This window comes from Pundamilia nyererei, unplaced genomic scaffold (genome assembly GCF_000239375.1).
Source record: "Pundamilia nyererei isolate P.nyererei 1_Seehausen unplaced genomic scaffold, PunNye1.0 scaffold00375, whole genome shotgun sequence".
In the NCBI taxonomy this organism is placed as follows: domain Eukaryota; kingdom Metazoa; phylum Chordata; class Actinopteri; order Cichliformes; family Cichlidae; genus Pundamilia; species Pundamilia nyererei.
The window spans coordinates 259,818-279,913 of record NW_005187776.1 but is presented as its reverse complement, the minus strand read 5'-3'; the positions used below and the strand labels follow the sequence as shown (position 1 = coordinate 279,913).

General features: G+C 42.4%; 1 protein-coding gene across 2 annotated transcripts in view; it reads right to left on the bottom strand.

Annotated features, from left to right (window-relative positions):
- The window catches only part of large2 (LARGE xylosyl- and glucuronyltransferase 2), a 122,438-nt gene that overhangs the window by 31,475 nt on the left and 70,867 nt on the right, over window positions 1-20,096 (bottom strand). Inside the window, exon 1 of one of the 2 annotated variants that reach the window (XM_005752719.2) lies at window positions 6,916-6,935. The exons of the other annotated variant lie outside the window; for it this stretch is intronic. The gene's annotated coding sequence lies outside the window, so the exon portion shown is untranslated. Of the gene's footprint in view, window positions 1-6,915; window positions 6,936-20,096 lie in introns of those variants that run through there. 2 annotated transcript variants of the gene reach the window in all.

Below are 20,096 nucleotides of genomic sequence, written 5' to 3'. Positions count from 1 at the left end.
AATAAACTCCTTGATATCTAAAATATAACAGGACACCAGAGTATATTCTCGAGCATCTCACACTTCTGATAATCAGTTGTCTGCTTGGTTTATTCAGCTGTGTAAAAACTATAACTTTAATCTCAGCCAAACCGATTTACTCAGGAACAAATAAAATACTGAAAAAAGCCAAACAATAACATTTTTAAGTTATCTAAATGACTTATATATCATGTTTAACCTGAGTAGTGAAAGACGGCGGTGGGTTTGAAAACGATCTGCCGGGAGTCCGGTGTTCTCACGGCTCTAGCACTTACATCTTGAGCCTTGCCCCCGGCTCGCTATCGAGCTAGTGGGTAACAGACGTCTCCGAAAACGTCGGAGCGCTTTTGAAAATATGTGGTGTCTTGATAAACTGAGCAGATATTTGAGGTTTACACAGCTACATTCTCGCCAGAAAATATGTAAAACGTTTATTTTGTGACCCAGAAAGAATAATAAGAGTAATATTAAAACTAACTAGCTGCCGCCATTGATGGAAACTGAGCAGGGCCGCGCTATGAATTCTGGGACACAGCTTCTTCTTCTTCTGTGTTTAACGGTAGCTGGCATCCTTGTACATGCAATGCTGCCATCTTCTGTTTCAGTCCGTTATTACACTCTTAAATACTACTACTGCGTCTTTTGGGATCTTACAAAGCTTCAAATGACGCGTCGACTATTAAATTAGTCGTTGACGATTTTAATAGTCGACTAATCGTGGCAGCCCTAGTTTTCTTCTTTCCGTGTGTCGCTACTTTAAAACGCTTGGGCCGCTCTGCCCGCCACAGTTTCAAACTGGTCATGTGACTGCATGGCCACATCTGATTGGTAAAAGAGTTACAGAAAACTCCACTGGCGGCATGATCCATTATTAGCAGTATTATGTAATGTGTGAAATTAATCATTTTTTTTAAAAGTAACGAGTCGAATATTGCCAAATGTAGCGGAGTAAAAGCACAGTTTCTTCTTCACAAATGTACTCAAGTAAAAGTAAAAAGTATCGTGCAAAAAACTTTAAAAGTACATTTTTTTCAAAAACTTACTCAAGTAACGGAGTAAATGTAACTCGTTACTACCCACCTCTGCCCATCAGTCTTCACACACAACATATGATAATGCAATTAGGAACCCAGAGCAAAGCTTTAGTCCAGTGGGCGTGTCCTCGTTGTGAGTGAGGAGCTCTTTTAGCCCTAAGCTAATTACAAAGAGGATAGTCCTGATTAAGGGAATAATCAGCAGATGCTTCTGCATTAGAGGAGAGAGATAAGAGTGGAGACCAATAATCAACTCCACTCATCCTCTATTCAGCTCCCTGACCCACGTGCAGGAAGAAGACCTCAAGAGCGAAGAGCGCTCAAAGCTCCCCTCACACGACTACTCGATGGCTGTCAACAACCTTGGCAGAAGAGGCACTGCTTTACATTATGCTAACAATAAAAGCTGATCCTCTTTAACCCATAAATAGGTAATGAGGAAAAACAAGGAATTACTATCTGTAAACTGAGAGCAGCAATCACCACACACTGTGTTATTATATATACAGTAACCCAATTATCCCTCCCAGCTTCTGATCATTGAAAATGTTGATTTCATAGCAGGCAGGAGGGCCCTGTATTAGTTTTTCCTTTTCATTAACAGTGTCTTTCTTTTCTTCTGCCGGCTTCAGCATGCTTCATGAACACACAACCATCTCAACTTTCGAGGCAACATTGCTTTTTATAACTATAAGGATCTCAAACCATCCAAGAGTATGGAGGGCACGAACAGTGTTGTGAAGAATATTTGCTTTCTCTCCGGGATAGTTACTTTTTTCTCTTACTAAATGATATTATTATTAAAAAGTACTGGCAAACATCACTGCTACACCCCAGGTTACTAGTAGACACACCTCTCTGGTATCAATTTCTATGTTGTCTTCTTCTCAAGTTATTGGATTCACAAGATTCTGAGAAAACTTGACCTCTAATGTTTAGGTCAAGGTCACTAATTTCTAGGAAATGCACCAATGCTGACAATTTGAAAATCCCAGGTCACTTCAACTCAGCTTTATTTATATTGTGACAAACCACAACAACAGTTGCCTTTAAGTGCTTTAAATTATAAAGTAAAGACTAGGGCTGTGCGATATGACCAAAATCTCATATCCCGATAACGATATAAATCACAAAAATGTAACATGTTTTGTAAATTCTGTGAATCTCGGGCAGCTCGACTCAAGTGAAGTGTTTCCAGCTGGGCGTCGTGTACCTGGAGTCGAGTGTTTTAACCGATGCATGAAACGATACATTTTTAGACATAAGTTGTAACGGCCGCCGTTTTCTTTGTGAGTATTTATTACACGGCGTGCTGCGGGGAAAAGCCTGTTCTAAAGTTTGAGTCTACGGTTAATTTTTTAGCAACTGACGGCTCTTTTTGCTTCTCATCCGTAAATAATCTGCTCTTTCACGTGACTCAGTTTAAGTCTCAACAGGATCTTGAGCTTTATTGTGAAAGCTTTACGTGGAAAACAAACAAGCGGACAGCAGAGCCACGCGACCGTTTTACCATCATTGTTGCTAACGACAACACGTAAAAACAGGCGCTTGTCTGTCTGTAGTGTGGTTATATTAAATATAAGAGAAAGAGAGAACTTTAAGAAACTAATATAGCCACTACAGTGACCATCAAAACGATGAACAAATATTGGTGTAAACTGTTTATTTCACGACACCACGAAACAAACGATAGAGTGATAGGAAACGATAAACGTTTTTATATCGTCATTCGATATATTTCGTTATATTGAACAACCCTAGTAAAGACCCTAAAATAATGCAGAGGAAAAGATTGGAAACCTCACATGGCCACCTATGAACAAGCGCTTTGGCAACAGTGGAAAGGAAAACCTCCCTCTTGACAGGAAGAAACCTTTGGCAGAACCAGGCTCAGGGAGGGGCAGCCAGGGTGAGGGGAGGAAGATGGGAAAAAAAGAGCCAGAGATGAATAATAATTCATGATTAAATGCACAGTCATGTATAAACAGTGAGTGCAGAGAAAGGTCTTCTTGACTTATTGCATTCACAAGATTTTTGGAAAACCTGACCTTTGACCTTTTAAGCCCCGGTGTTAATTTTTGCAGCCATCAGCTGGAAATAGATATTTGGAAATGTCTCAGATATTTGAGACATTTAGCAGGACTGGCTTCGAGTATAAGTATATAAAAGTGAGGCAGTTGCCATACTTTATGTGATGGCATACCAAAACGTTTCCCCCACTACCAGATAAGTAGTGGGGGAAAGCCATGGCAACCAACAAGGCACTGAGGTAGTTCGACAACAGGGTTTTCTGTATGAGAACACAGCATCTGTTGTCTGTGGACGTTTACATGCATAAAAAGCTATATAAAGGTTTTCCCTGATGGGGAAGTGAAATAATATGTCCTATTTAAAGTTGGATCAGAATTGGACCGGCGTTCTGGGACATGATGTCTTTCTTGGCTATGGTCAAGATTCACTCACTAAATCAGACAGCAACAACAGACTGAGTGAAATCTAAAACCACCTCCTTTCTAAGAGCTTTGTCCAGTATCACCAATCTGCTGCTCAGGTTTGTTCACCAGCATCATTTTTCAGAATTTCTGTATAGAGGGAGAGACAAGTGTCAGTGTGAAGAAAAGGAAAACTTTCTCCATCCTTTCCCTCCGGCATCAATGTTCATCGTGTTTCAGAGTCTTTCCACCCAGTTTTCACCCTTTGCTCCATGAGTTGCACTCAGAGCCTTGACACGTGCACTCTTTTCCCTGCAGCTTCTCTAGAGAGACAAACATTTTTCTTTAGTGCAGATTTTTCCTCTGTAAAACACACCGGCTCTATTACTCAACTCAGTGCAGAAGAGGAGACATGCTATGAGGAAATAAAACTCAAATTTAAAACATTTAAAAAGACGAATACAAAAAGTCTGTTTGTGGCAGTTCCGTTAAGCCGGCAAGGTCAATGACCCAAATGAAAAAGATCATATTTAAGGTGCCTTTGCAGCGTTTAGTCAAACAGATTGAAGTAACATATCGAATAGTTAGAGAGCACAGCTTGATCGGTGAAACGATAGCTCGTTGGACATCGACAGGGAGACTGCTATGGTGATATTTTGTTTCTACCATGATTAACATCAACCACAATGTAGAGTCCCCATGGCTGCATTTTCTGAAAACTTTCATTCTATAATTTTGTGTTGATACACATGATGACACACATCAATGTCTTTTCTTTTTGCTCTAGCTCAACAAAAACCAGGAAGGAGGAGGCCATTAGCCCATGTTTGTCCACTCAGCCAGCTGCTGCAAAGGATAAACAACATTACGTTCATGAAGTTTCAATATCGATTCCACTTGTAATACTTTCATTATTTAGTATTTATTGACTGTCAAAATAAACTTCAGTGAACACATGCCCGTTCTTCTTTTAGCAAATAAGGTTGTCGTTGTTGGTTCTAGAGAAAAATCTCGACATGCTGATGCTATGAAAAGTTGGTGCTATCCTGAAGCCAGAAGATGAAGTGAAGAAACTCTCGCTCCCCGAGCTTTTCTCAGAGCCCTCCTCATGCTCCACTCCATCCAGCATTCCCATCAGCCTCAGTTCTATTTTCCGTTTCATGCCATTTAACAAATTAGCACAGCAAATTTAATGTCAGTTCAGAGCAGACACTTTGTCCTTTGTGAACATTTCTTCTCCTTACTTTTGTTATTATAATTAATAATTTACAGAGATCCCGTAATCATGCCTGAGTAAGGTACTGCTCATTCCCCATTGATTTTCCTTTGATTCCATTTGGTCAGGATTTAATCAGTTGTACTGTCAGTGTGCTGACTGCTCTGTCAGGTCAAGAGTGTTTCTTTGTGATGTATCAGAGTAAGCTGAGATGGGATTAGTGAGTTTGTGACCAGGAACGACCTTTTTCATTTCATTTCCCTGCACTCCCACAGACAAGAGCTGGAACTGACAATGATACATTGTCTCTCTTTCTGTGTCTTTGTCTCGCTCTTTCAGATGAGCTGAGCCACAATTTTCATTTTACACTTTAAAAAACGGCTATAGACATTATTTTTTCAAATACAACCATGTGTCTTAATTATTGCTAATATAAAGAGTTCTCACCATCATTGGTAATGACCCCAATCCCCAATCAAACTGTGAACCTTTGCCAATCAGTGCAAGTAGTTTTGGAGCCTCGACATTATCCCTGGGAGGTTCATGTCAGAAATTACTCAAAGTACTGAAGAGTTTTACTCCAATCCTTCATACCAGAAAACTCTTTAGTGTGATTTATTGCTGTGGTGGAAGAATTATTCAGCCTTTTATTTTTCTAATATATCTCTAATTTTTCTTCCTGACCTGTAAGTTTAAAACATAAATGAACTTTAATTTACATTTTTCATACTGTTGATTATTACTTAGCTCCTCTCATTGATGCAGAATTGTGGCAATCTGCAGTACACTTAACTGAACATATTTTACATACTGTTGGGTTCTTAAATTTGTCATGTAGTCCTGCAGAGCATGTTACATGCTAAGTAAGATTAGATTTCCTTTTAAAAAATGTTAATTTTAAAGTAACAAACTGCCAAATAAATTAGCAAAGAGTCAAAAAGTCGAGCAACAAGTCACGCCCCACTCTTCAACCCATCTTCTTTCTGTTTTCTTTGCATTATGAAGCCTTTATTCTTCCATGAGATTTCACACCCAGTGACATCTGAAGCTTCAAAGCTGTAGATCAATGGTGCCATTATTCTACATCCATTAAACTCTGCAATCCACGCTTATTTCATAATGAAAATACATTTCTAATTTAAATACTCCAGTAAATACAACCAACCTGCATAGTGCTTGAATAAACTTACTGGGAGACATGTTTAACAAATGCACCACGTGCTAAACAAACAGTCCAAAACAAACAGAGACTATAACATAACTCAGACCAAGTCTCCAATATGCATCTGTGGCCTTCTTGTTCTTGAGTTTACGATTTGGGATCGACGTATACTGGAAAATTCTACAGAGTAAGGTAAAGCTACCCCTAACCCTCAGCTCAGCTAATCACTGTCGTGATGGTGGATGTAAAGAAGTTGAATAACTTAATAACTATTCACACAAATCTTTGCGAGGGTGCATGGTTAACCATATATAGAGAAAAAGAATGGGTGTAGGAATAGTTTCTATAACGCAGCATTTGAGACAAAGGCCACAGAAAGCTGCACGTGTTGCTCAGAGTTAAGAGAGATCAAAGCAAATCTGTTTACGGTGGACAGACAAATACTACAGAGAAATGAAACCTATCCTTAGAAACAGGGCTACCCTTTTAAGAAATAAATGTCACTGCAGAGTTTCTGAATGTCACTTTTGAGCGTTGCACACTCTCCAACTATATTACGTTCAGCTTCATTGTACTGCAGGGCAGAACTGTAAGTGACAAATGTGAATACCCAGGACAAAGTAAATCAAAAACATCCACAAGGACGGGTGAAACCAGCAGAGGCAAGATCACACAGCATGTCTGAATGTAATGAAATCCTCCTCCACCTACAGTACTCTGAGCAGGTGTATTATAAGGTGCCTTATAATAACATCCCAAAGACAAACGAGTAAATGCATTTTGTCTGTGAAAACACAGCTCTGGACACAAAGGCAGAAACCTGAGGAGAAGAAGCTGAACGACAATGGGACCGGACACAGATGGGTTTAAATCTTTGCTAACAGCACTGCATGTTGGTTATTTCACTCCTGTAACGCTCCTGTACGTCATATAATTTCTTGAATTGAATACATAAACAAAGCAGACGGACGATGCAGAAACAAGCCAGTATAAAACCTTTAAAACACACACGCAGAAAGAGCAGAAGCGACCTTTACCCTGTCGCCGTACCTGCGTTTTTCCTCTCCTGCACATGTGGCTGCAAATCCAAATTCAGCTGCATAGAGTGAGTCAAGCCCTCCTCATTCCCTCCTTCTAATCCTCCTCTTTCAAAGTTCCAACAATAAACTCCAGAGTTCTTTTCTCTCTCGACAGACTTTTGTCCCAGTTCTTCGCCCTCTGTCACTGCTTCGTGCCCTCCTTTCCTTCACTCTGCCTGCTCTCCTCCCACTGCTCCTCCTCCTCTTCCTGCACAAACACGCTATAAATCGCCTCCACCTCCAAGGCAATGGCTCTGATTTCAGCCCCCACCTCTCCCTGCTGTCCTCCTCTGGCTTTTGCAAGAAAAGAGTTGAGCTCCTTCAGAGAGAGAGAAAGGTAGAAAGAGGAGAAATGACAGAGGGAAAGAAGCGGTGTCGCCTTACTTGCTGTCAAGAACACAAGAGAGAAGCTTTGTCGGAGAAGAAGCTTTAAAAAAAACCTGTGGAATTCAAAAGACATGAGGCTCAGTTTTTCACAGGGTGGGCTTTTTGCATAGCCTGAATACACCTGCCACACCTGCTGTTGGACCATAATCAGACTAAAAACCCAGCTAGAACAGAATAAGACTGCATCTCTTATCCAGTCCAGGAAACACATGACATTTCATACATGTACTAGATAACTGTACCAGAAGATGAACTAACAGTTGTAAGATAAGTTGATTGTTTTTGGAGGTTTTTTGTTTTTTGGTAGACCTTTTTTTTAGCCAACTGCCACAACCTGGGATTAGAATGTGCAAAAGCCAAAAGTCACATACCCTAACTCCAGTCCTCAAGAGCTACCACCCTGCAGCTTTTAGATGCATTCTTGTTGTGACACACAACAGCTTTGCCAAATGTGATGGCATCCAACCATTTCATTCAGCTGCGTTGCAGTAGGGATGCATCTAAAAGCTGCAGGACGGTAGCTCTCGAGGACTCGAGTTGGACAACCCTGCCATAGAGTATCTCATGGCTTTGGATTGGGTTAAGAGACTTAGATTTCTAGTCTATGTGTCCTTATAAAGCAAGAGAAATTAGCATTTTAAATGACACGAGCAAGTGTCTATTAGCTATGTCCAGATGATTGGGCCAAATAAAGGGCAAACCAGTCTAATCCACTACAGGTCCAACTCACTATTTCTAGGATGTAAAGGATGTGCTGATAACAATCACACCGACCTCAAGTGATAACCGTAAAGGTAAAGAATCAAAGTGTAAAGCTTTACAAATATCACTCAGTAACCTGACTGAAAGCCTGCAAGAAGTCTACATAAAGCAACTAACCTTCATTATGTCCTTATAGCTGAAGGTCATGCGTGCAGATTACAATGTACCTAAAGGTTTATTTACCTGCCAATGAAGTGAAGTGCTTGACTTGTGTTGCAAGGATTATATCCTGGGCCACATCTGCACAGTGGCTCAAATGTCTTAATGCACATTATATCTGGCCCATCTTAGGCAGAACTCTGGCTAACTCAGCTTTGAGTCGAGGCTGTAAGTCGGCATGGTCACGCAAAACTTTGGTGTGGGTAACACTTGGATCAGTCAGTACTATCACTTTTGCCCTGCAGTATTACTGCGGTAAATGACAGTGAAGGTTACACCAACACTGCGCTGTTGCTCACTGAGGAAAATGATTTAGTATTTTATTCACACACAACTCTGTGATACCGCTCGACACTGAAGATTAGGTTCAGACCTTCAACTAGTTTAATGTATAACCAAGCAGGAAACTTGGCTTTTCTTTTCATTTACTCCGGCCGTGACTTGCATAATCCACGCACACATTCCCTTAAAGAACTAGACCTGCAATCAACAGACAGCGATTTACTTTTTGTTTTATAGTTTGCCAAATGTTATTCGAGTAAATTCATCCTGGGTCATCTTTTGTTTTTCTGTGCCTGCAGGCATGAAGGTAAGCGCTATGATAACAAAAGCACCATAAAGGAGGGAGTGCTCTATAATTACAGTGTATACAGACCTACAGTGTTGAGGAGGAGCATGCCAAGAACCAGTCTGAGCACGCTGCATACCTGAGCTAACCAAGCTCTGCTGATAGGTCTGCTTGACCTACAACTTTGTACAGGAGTGTCTGGAACATCTGGAACAACTGCCTGCTATGTAAACTGTGAACACAGCTCTGAGCAATCTACCTGCTTCCTTTAGCATTTCAGGAGCTTACGAGGGGACATTTTTTTTCACTGCTACACACACAGATATCATCTTTAATTATCAGTTAATCTAATTTAAAAATAAATCTTAGTCTACTAATATGGTGGACGAACAGCTACGCGAGGAGCAGGCGGGTTTTAGAAGTGGAAGGTCCTGCATTGGACAAATATTCACGCTGAGATCAATTATTGAGCAGAGCCTCGAATTCCAGCAAAGGCTATGCGTGAACTTCGTTGACTTTAACCCTCTGGGGTCCGGGGTATAATTGGCCATTTTTGACTACTTTTGATTTTACCTCTATATTTCACCTTTAAAATATGGTTTTTTTGCCTTGTTTGGTATCATTATTTTCAGCACAACCTTAAATATCTGAGATTTAAGTTATTTTTTCATTTTGGTATACTATATTAGCGCAGTTGATCTAAATTCAGACAAAAAATTCAAAATCCGAGTAGAAAAAGGTTATATTTTTTACTGTAAAACCCACAAACATGTTTAACGAATCATTTTCATAACTTGAAATGCAAATAGAAATTGTACATTTCTAAAAATTATGCACAAGTTTTGCAAACAACAAAGTTATATGGTACTATTTACCTAAAAATGCAGCCAAGGCCTCAGGTGTTTTTTACATAACCATTTAAATCTATTTACAGAACAATCAGGTGTGCTGCATCAAATAAGAAGGCACACAAATTATTTGTGCCACTCCAAAAAATGTAGTTTGTGTTCAGTATAAGACAGAGTAGAACACCAAAGGCCTAAACCCTGCAGGTCTGACAGCAGGGGGTGCATCAGTCCAGTTTTCCATGTGGGAACAGCGTTTACACTGGAATCTGCCTTTGACGGCTTTTTTAGAGCAAATATGAAATTCAGCAGTCTAACTGACACACAATGCAAGACAATAACTACACAACACACTAACTATAGCCTCCAAACACGCTAAACGTCACTAATGTCTCACATATGAAAACTCTCTCTCTCTCTCTCTGTCTTTCGCTCGCCCGCTTTCCGTTGTGGGTGTCACTCCTAAAAACTTCCCCTTCTCCCTAAACAACCAAATGTCACATGTTGCCATATAATTTTTTTGATTGGCTGACATGGTAAACTCTAACACCAATAGGGAAGGGGTGTTTTTTCTTTTTTCACTGGCAAGCGGAGAGTGTTTGCTAGCGCTCTCTGTAGAAAACGCCGTTTTTACCGTTCTTCCCGCTGTGAACACCACTGTTTTGTTCAGAAAAAAACATCGCGTGTATTTTTTATCATAAGTCTGGTTTTACATGGCCCATCGACACAATTCAAAAACTGGTATATAGTTTGAAGTCCGCACTTTTGAGCCAAGTTGAAATGGAGACTCTGACGCGCTGCATCTTGTAGCTGTGCCGTCTTAAATTGGTCATGTGATTTTGACGCACCAGCGTGTCCGGCGACCCCAGAGGGTTAAAAAGGCTTCTGATAGCCTTAATCGAGACACGCTCTGGAAAATCATCAAGTCTTACGGAGTACCCGACCGCTTCGTTACCGCGTTCCAAGCATTGTACTGCAACTCTAGTTGTTGCGTCCGAACAGACAACAGCATCACGGAATATTTTAATATCGATACTGGTGTGCGACAAGGCTGCGTCCTATCGCCATTCCTCTTCAACATCGCCATTGACCATGTCATGCGCCGAGCAATTGGACCAAACACGATGGGCGTCGCCGGACGTGATCCCCTGCAGCAGTTCACAGATTTGGACTTTGCAGACGATATAGCCTTACTTGCACCAACACTCCAGGCTCTTCAGAAAACAACCTCATCTCTGGAAAGCAAAGCAGCACCGATAGGACTCAGGATCAGTGGTGAGAAGTTGAAGATTATGCGAGTTGGTTACGCTACACCATCAAACACAGTGGTGACTGTGAAGCAGCAGCAGCAGCTAGAAGAGGTGGACAGGTTCATGTACCTGGGTTGCACTTTTAGCGGTGACGGGGACGTGGAGCATGACGTTAAGTGCAGAATTGGGAAAGCATGGGCAGCCTTTCAACGACTACGACCTATATGAATGACCACCGCACTGCCTTTATCAACCAAGGTGCGGCTCCTGAAGAACATTGTTATACCGACGGCACTGTATGCAGCGGAGACTTGGAAATCAACTGCAAAGATCAACCGCCATCTTGACATCTTCCAACAACGTCTTCGACAGCTGCTTAAGATCACATATCGGGATCGCGTTACCAATGAAGAAGTATATCGCCGTGCAGGAGTAGAGCCACTCCATGTCCAAGTCACCAAGCATCGGTTCAGATTTGCCGGTCACATCCTTCGGCTACCGGACCCGAGACCTGCCCGTGTCGCGGTTCTGTGGAACCCAAAGAATGGAGAGAGACGGCAAGGAAGACCCAAAATAACATGGAGGAGGACTTTCCTTGAAGATTTACGTTCTGTCGAACTGTCATGGGATGAAGCAACAACTGCAGCGATATACCGAGTTCGATGGCGTTCCATTCTCACCCGATGTGCCAATCAGCGCGGGAGGATCTAAGTCTAAGTAAGTAAGTCTACTAATATGTAGCTGTGATGCATTAAAGCCTGACACACAGTAGCTTCCTCCTCTGTGCAGTGGAACTCCGATGTTGTTCAAAAACTAATAAAAAAGAACAAAATGAGTAATACTGTTGGATTGGGAATGTAGCTTCAAGGAGAATTATTGTGTTTTTATTCTTCTATCCACATGTTTTTGGACACTAACACAAATATAGTGATTTTGCCTCTGTGGACCACCACAGTGAATTTTAAGTCAATGAATCAAAAATTTGCATCATCTGTTTTGGAATTAAAGTCATTTCTATGGCTGCACACTCCAACTCTAAATACACTTCCTATATATTTGGTACTTTTGTTTTGCTTTTGATAGTGCACGGTATACATTTTTATTTCAGTTCACATGTTCATTCTTTAGCATAGTTACATTAGAGTAACTTTTCTAGCTTCTATATGAAAAACAAATTTAAAAACTGTTACCTCTAAAAACAAACCCATTTAAAAACATTCCAAATAAAGTAACAGACATATATTGTCCACTACTATGATTATGCCTATTACAGTTCTGGGCAAAGTCTTGAGCCATCCATTCTTTATATTTTACTTCCAGGAAGCCAGATTTCCATGTAATTTTTTGAAGTGGTCTTAAACAACTGTTCAACAGATTTTGGTCTTTCAAAGATGAGATCTTTGTTACTAGCAGCCAGCCTGGCAACAAACACATCATTTGTTCCAATCGCTTTTATTTAATCTGCAAAAGACCAAGACCTATGCAGACCAAGCTCTTGCAATGGTCGTATAAGGACTGAATGGCCAGTAGCAATGGGCTAGACACCCCATACTCCCGGAGCACCCCCCACAGGACCCCCCGAGGGACACAGTTGAATCCCATCTCCAAGTCCACAAAACACATGCAGACTGGTTGGGCAAACTCCCATGCGCCCTCAAGTATCCTCGAGAGGATAAAGAGCTGGTCCAGTGTTCCACGACCAGGACGAAAACCGCATTGTTCCTCCTGTATCCAAGGTTCGACTAGCGGACGAACGCTCCTCTCCAGCACATAGACTTTCCCAGGGGGCTGAGGAGTGTGTTTCCCCTGTAGTTGGAACACACCCTCTGGTCCCCTTTCTTATAGATGGGGACCACCACCCTAGTCCGCCAGTCCAGGGGTACTGTCCCTGATCTCCACGGAACATTGCAGAGATGTGTCAACCAAGACAGATTTACAACATCCAGAGCCTTCAGGAACTCGGGGCGGACCTTGTCCACCCCAGGGGCTCTGCCACCAAGGAGTTTTTTAACTGCCTCAGTGACCTCGCCCCCAGAGATTGGCGGGTCATTCCCTTCGTCCCCAGACTCTGCTTCTGTCACGGAAGATGTGCCAGTGGGATTGAGGAGGTCCTCGAAGTATTCCTTCCAGCGCCTGACAATTCTCTCAGTCGAAGTCAGCAGCACTCCTCCCGCACTATACACAGTGCAGGTAGAACACCGCTTTCCCCTCCTGAGTCATCTGACGGTTTGCCAGAATCTCTTTTAGGCAGTCTGAAAGTCTTTTTCCATGGCCTCCCCGAACTCCTCCCACACCCGAGTTTTTGCCTCCGCCACCGCCCGCGTCGCACTCCGCTTGGCCTGTCGGTACCTATCAGCTGCCTCCGGAGTCCCACAGGCTAACCAAGCCCGGTAGGACTCCTTCAGCGTGATGGCTCCCCTCACCTCAGGTGTCCACCAGTTGGTTCGGGGTTACCACCACGACAGGCACCCAAGTGGAGGAGTTTAAGTATCTCGGGGTCTTGTTCACAAGTGATGGGAGAAGGGAGTGGGAGATTGACAGACGGATTGGTGCAGCGGCTGCAGTGATACGGATGCTGTAGCAGTCTGTTGTGGTGAAGAGAGAGCTGAGTGTAAAAGCGAAGCTCTCAATTTACTGGTCGGTCTACGCCCCTACCCTCACCTATGGTCACAAGCTGTGGGTAGTGACCGAAAGAACGAGATCGCAAATACAAGCGGCGGAAATGTGCTTCCTCCGAAGGGTGGCTGGCCTCTCCCTTAGAGATAGGATGAGAAGTTCAGCCATCCGGGAGGGGCTCAGAGTAGAGCCACTGCTCCTCCACATCGAAAGGAGCCAGCTGAGGTGGTTCGGGCATCTGACAAGGCATGTCCCACCGGGAGGAGGCCCCAGGGCAGACCCAGGACACGCTGGAGAGATTATATCTCTCGGCTGGCCTGGGAACGCCTTGGTGTTCCCCCGGATAAGAGTGAGAGTCTAAAACATGGTGGAGGTTCTGCCGTGGGTCGTGGTTGCACTTCAGCCAGTGGTGTTTGGAACTTATCGAAACTGTTGGAATTATGGATGCAGAGAATAAACATCAGGATAACATCTAACTGGAAACAGCTTCATTTGTCTCAGTGATTGCAAACACACCTGGGTAGAAAAACATACAATGGAAAACTATTAATCACGGATTGGCGTCCCTATAGAGCCGGGACCTCAGCAGTCGGGATCATCTTGACTGAGGACGAGATTAAAGCCGGCCAACATTTAAAGAAGTGGTTTGGACTTGGACTATTCCTGAAGACGACTTAAAGAAAGGATAAGAAAGCTTGGCTGAGACATACGAAACACTGACTGTCAGGCTCATTATGCTGCATTTCCGTTCAATAAGTTACTGTACTTCTTTTCCATTTTTCTACCAAAATATAAAGAAATGAGGGGTGACTCAAAACTTTTGCACAGTACTCTCCAGCCAACAGTAGCACAGCTATCAGTCTTAGCCTTAAACCACTGCAGTCTGTGTCTTTCTTTTTTATATTAGAGAAAGAAAAAGAGAGAAAATGAAGCAGTGCAATGTGAAACATTATTGCTCCTCTGAGATAAAATCAGGTTTTTACAAAGCGAGGTCTGCAGGTCAGCAACATCTTTTTTCAGTTTACTCCAAAAAAAAACAAAACACTTTTTGTTAATGCCTCCTGCCCTCTGGCTGTGGATCGTGTATGGTGGGTAACTGTCCTTCGGATGATTTGACAACTTAACACCAACACTTCTCTCCTTGTTATGGGGCCACAGGTCAGGTTTACTGGCCCAGGGAGGGGGGGTCTTATTGAAGGCTGCTAGCAGATAAACAACAGGAGGGACAGAAAGGTGAGGAGAAATAGGTCTGCGCTTCCTCAGAGAAGCAGAGAAAGAATCTGGTGGATTGTGGGTGTCTGTGGAGTGGCTGAGGAGTTGCGTCTCCTACTTGCACCTCCCCCCTCCTCCTTCTGACTTCCAGAAGAGGATGAACTCTGCAGAGTTTTTATGTACTTTTTAATAGATAGCTGGTATAGCTCCAGAAAGCACAGAAACTGTAAATGTTTACCGTCACCATCAAAATTTTCCATGCACTCATCGTTGGTCGTGAGTGTGGGTGGAGAACGCGGCACAAAAGTGTGCTGTAAACTGGAAATGTTGCCGCCTTTGAAGTGGTTGCTTCAAATTCAGGGTCTACTGGAGGTCTACTGCAGTCTTCAGAGCAAGCATCCGTCTGCTGCGTCCACACGGCAAAAAAAAAAAAATGCAAAAAGACTGAGTCACTCTATCAGTCTGCTATCAGTGGGAATGATTTATTCACTGGTATCACTGGGGTCAGAAAAGTTTCCAATACTCGGCACTGGATTCGCTCACAATTCAGTTAAATTCTGTACTCTGTTTGGAGGGAAACCAATGTTAAAAATAAAGAGTAACAATAAGAGAAATAGTTAAAGGACAACAGCTGCTCGGCTACTTGAAATTCAGAAGCAGATGATCCGTGTTTGATAGCACAGCAGAGAATCTCTCTCCATCTCTTTCAGTGTAAACATGCTGTGCCCTCTGGCTCTGCACTGCCCACCCACATGGACTGCATAAATAATATGACAATTGACTCGCAGAGTACAGAATCATGCACACATTCACACACAAGAGCGCTCGTGTTTGTTTCGCCCTGCTCCAGCCGCCTCCACACTGCATAGTCATATCCACAAAGTCCGCTTCTGGACAGTACAGCAGGTCAGAGGTTTTATTAAGACTCTTTTAGAGCCCCTCCGCTGTTGTACACTCGCCTGCTATTTCTGAGCAACTTTCCGATGTCCTCTGGAGCAGGCCTACCTATACATCTATCAAAATGTAATTACTTTCATACTACTTCCAAATACTTCAACACCCTCTGGAAAGATAACAAACTTCTATCCCAAGTGCTGCAGCTATAGACTAAATATAAACAAAGGATGGAAGGTGGAAGTGAGCTAAAACTACGTTCTTTCTAATGGCCAGCAGGGGGAGACTTCTACAGCTGAAAAGAGAAAGGCAGATTGTGCAGAGATCTCTAAGAAAATGATTTATGACCACAGCAAACATTTTCCTAACGAGTCTCAGTCACTAGATTCTTTATATTTCTTTTTAATTTATTGCCCCATTTAGAATAAAATGGCCGATAACACAAAGTATGCACACAGAACGGCTAGTCTGCGATTAATTAGTCAGATCTCAGATCCAGTCCGTTCACAGTTCTTCGGGCTTCGACATTATAGTCTGCAAAGTTTTCCACTAACATTCAAACTCAGTTGGCACAGTAGAGACTATTCAGGGTTTTTCACAGGGGACCAAAAACAGATACAGCTGGCACTGTTAATGTAGCTCCATCGCTTAGATAGTCCACACTTCCTCCTTTAAAGATATTATATTGTTGACAGAAAAGCTTCCACACATCATACCATCTAGCTCTGAATCGAAAATCGAGGATTTTCCACTTTTAATCTTTTCGTTGCATGTGGAAAAGGTTGTTTTTTCTTTTAAGTGGCACTTCTAAAGAACCCGCTCACTTTAATATAAGCTCCAAAGTGGAGAAACACCACAGGGTTTTCGTGCACCGTAGACAGTTTGATGTATTCCACGTTCCATGTCACATACTGAATATATCTGGAACAGTGCGGGGAGAAGTTTCATGTGCGGACCGAATAAACCTCAACGCTGATGGTGCAGTGCCAATGCAATGAGTAAGCAAAAGCAGCACGCCACAATAACATGAGACCAGAGTTGAATTCCAGTATTTAAACAACCTGATGATCAGATTCATTGTTGATCTCTTGGTGCATCTCCTTTGGGCTGCGTTTGGCTCCGTAATGTCGTCTGTGGCTCTGTGCAGGTGTTTTAGCCCTATGTGGTCCTGTTCCATTTATAGTTGCACCTCTTTGTAACCACTGTGTGTTCCCTTCTGGTCATTTATTGTCCCTTTGCAACTGCTTCATCTCTGTTTTTGGCCGTTTTGTCTTTGTGGTCAATTTACATACCGATGGTTTCGCTTTATGGCATTCTGTGATCAGTTAGAGTCTTTCACCAGCAAGAGAGAAAACACGACCTCCTCATGGTCAGTGTGGGATTCCCATTGGTTGTTTATTGTCTATTTGCAGCAGCTTTATTTTACATTTTGGCTGCTTTTTCCTGCCTTTGTGGTCTGCTAAACTGAGCTTTGACTTCAAATAAAATAGTCCCAGAGCTCCCAGATGCTTTGGATCCCAAAGGAATTCATTTTAAATGTAGCAGCACTGTTGTGTTTGTGTGAGCTGGGAATGATTTGCCAGTTTAGCTTCATTTAAAGTTCAATCTTGCCAATGAGTTAAATCAATGGGAATGGTGTTACACTTAAACGGTTTATTTTCACAAATCACAACTTTCCAGGGTACAGAACACAAACATACATGCTGCCAGTGTTAACCCTCTGTGCAGTCCTGTCCTTCACCTTAACAGGGCCTGAGCTCATTACTCAGTGATGATATGAGAGGACAGCAGCATTACAGCCTTTGAATGAGCCACGTGATGTCTAAGGTACACAGATGATGGACACACCATCGTTCAAAACTAATGTACTGCACGAACACAAGTCAGAATTTCACCAAACTCATGGTCAGCCAAATTGCCCTCATCCAACCTTGGAAGCTCAGCAGGTCAGGTGTGGTTAGTTCTTGGTTGGGAGACTGCCTGGGAATACCAGATTCTGGAAGCTTGTCCCGTCTCTTCTCTTAACCGTCGCCCCTAACTGGTCACTGCAGCTCCCCCGCGCTGAGCCTCGTTCTGCCAGAGGAATTGAAGGAATCTGAATTGAATCCGGAGTTGCATTCTAGGCGTCCCTCTGAAATCAGGATGGATTAAGGTCCTAACGGTTACAGTACATCTCAAGACTCACACGTTGCAACTCACCTTCAACATCAGAGAGCTTTTGAATCTTCATGAACTTCAGGAGTGCATCGGATCTAGACCTTCAGAGGCTGTGCTCTAATTCAGCCTGAAGGGCAAAGGTTAGTTGGGTTATACGGTCAGTGTTCGTTACACACTCAGTATCTTAGAAAGTCAGACTTTGTACTGTCAAAACTCATTTTATTATGCATTTTCTTTCATGATTGACAACAGCTTCTAACAGCCAATCCAGATAATTCTCTCACTCATGACAATTTCAACAAGATGTTCACGGTTCTGACTAATAGGAGCACAGAGCGCCCTTCCAAGGCGCAACAAAAACATGCAAACAGTCAGACAGCCTCTGCTGTCCTCTCGGTGTGAGCAAGTCCTTTTTGTTTTGGTTTTTCCCCTTTGATGGGATTCAGCATGATGGATTTAGTATGTCACACCGTGGCTGCCTAAGCCCATCATACCTATTTCAAGACGGCTCAAAATCCATGCCTGGTTAATTTACACAGGAAGATTAGCCACCACAGAAAGAGCCAAGGGTAACTGGAAGGCTGGTAGTTCAGTCTGTGTGCCAAAAAAAACCTCGGGCATTCACTGGAGTGTGAATTATAAACAGAAAGCACTTCAGCATATGTATGGGTCAATGTTGTAGAAGGTGATTTGAGTACTCAAGTAAAGGGTTATCTACCAGCTCTGCTTGGTACAGATGGTTGTTCTGTTTGTGGCATTCCCAACACGTGATGCTAACAGGGAAGTTACAGAGTGCCCTCTGGTGGGAAAACTACACATCAACACTCATGACCTGGAGAAAAGCCCATTAAACTCTGATGTAGTTCAGGAAGCAGTTACTATTAGCCAATAATCAATTGGTTGGGCTTTAGTATTATTATAAAAAACAATTAAAACAAACACCCACTGCACAGTTATTAGTTATAGAGGCCACAGCATTTTAGCATTGCTATTGAGCTAAACACACTAAACACTGTTGGAGCCAGCCTCCAGTGGGCAGTAGAGGAAATACCATTCTTTGTACTAGCTTTTCAGTTACATCATTCATAATTCTAATTCGAAATAATGTTGTATGGTATTTTGTTCAAAACGCTCATCCCACAGGGAAATTGCGTCGTTGAGGCACCAAATTGAATCCACTGTTTGCTAGAAGACTAATGAGAGCAAAGATAAAACATTAACCTACAGACCAGACCTTTCCTGGTGTGTTATTATTTACTGCACATCAGGCTTTTCTGAATGTGTGCTCATTGCACTGTGATGTCATGAGACCTCTGCTGGCTTCAGATAATATGGTGAGTCACATGATGCTGTTTGTGTCCAGGACACGTTAATGCTGCAGTGACAGAAGCTCCCTCCTGTTTTCAGCCTTCAATCATTGATCAGTTTGAGGTCTGCTCAGGACAAACTCAATCGACAAAATCAATGTTTCGTCAGAAGTCTGCTTCCTGTGGTTATTCTGTGATTAACTGTCCTTTAACTCTGAACATCCTGGTCAATATTATTCTTGAACATTTAGCAATTAATTTTTTGTAATTGTTCTCCAATCGTGGTCTTACATTTCCAATGAACTGTACTTTTTTTTCTTACTGGGATAATTATAAACTGGATTATAGAACTCTTTGTTTGTATAGAAGGCTGAATTCTTTTAAGTCTTGTATGAAGAATTTGTATCAATTATTAGTGTGATTATGCAAATAACTCTTTGCACTGTAGGTGCAAAGAGTTATTTATTATTATAAATACATGATACCGACACATGGTTGACACATGACCTTGTTGTAAATATATACAAGAGGGTTACCCAGGCAACAAGAGCCTGGAATATCTGCAAGCGACCAGCTGTGACCGATTCCAGTGTGGACACAGCTTTAGGGTTAGGATGCATCTTACATACATAATAAAGTTTAGTTGTGTGAAACTGATTTTTCAAACCAAGAGTCTTACATGCATTTACATTCAGTTATATCGGGTACCTGAAAATGGCACACTGTATTAAGCATCAGCACCCAGAAACATTAAATTGTGCCAACTTTCTTCTGATTGGCTGAGCCTTGTAGACACATGATTTAGTGAGTCCACTTGGGTTCCACTGTAAGGTTGGGCGATATGTAAAAATCGTCAGTCCAATAACCGATGACAGGCGATATATTCACGCATGAGCAGACTTTTTGATTGGCGGAGCAATGTAATCATGCACATGCGCGTTTACAACACAGAAGAAGTCCAAACATGGACGAACTAATTGCCAAATTGCACCCTG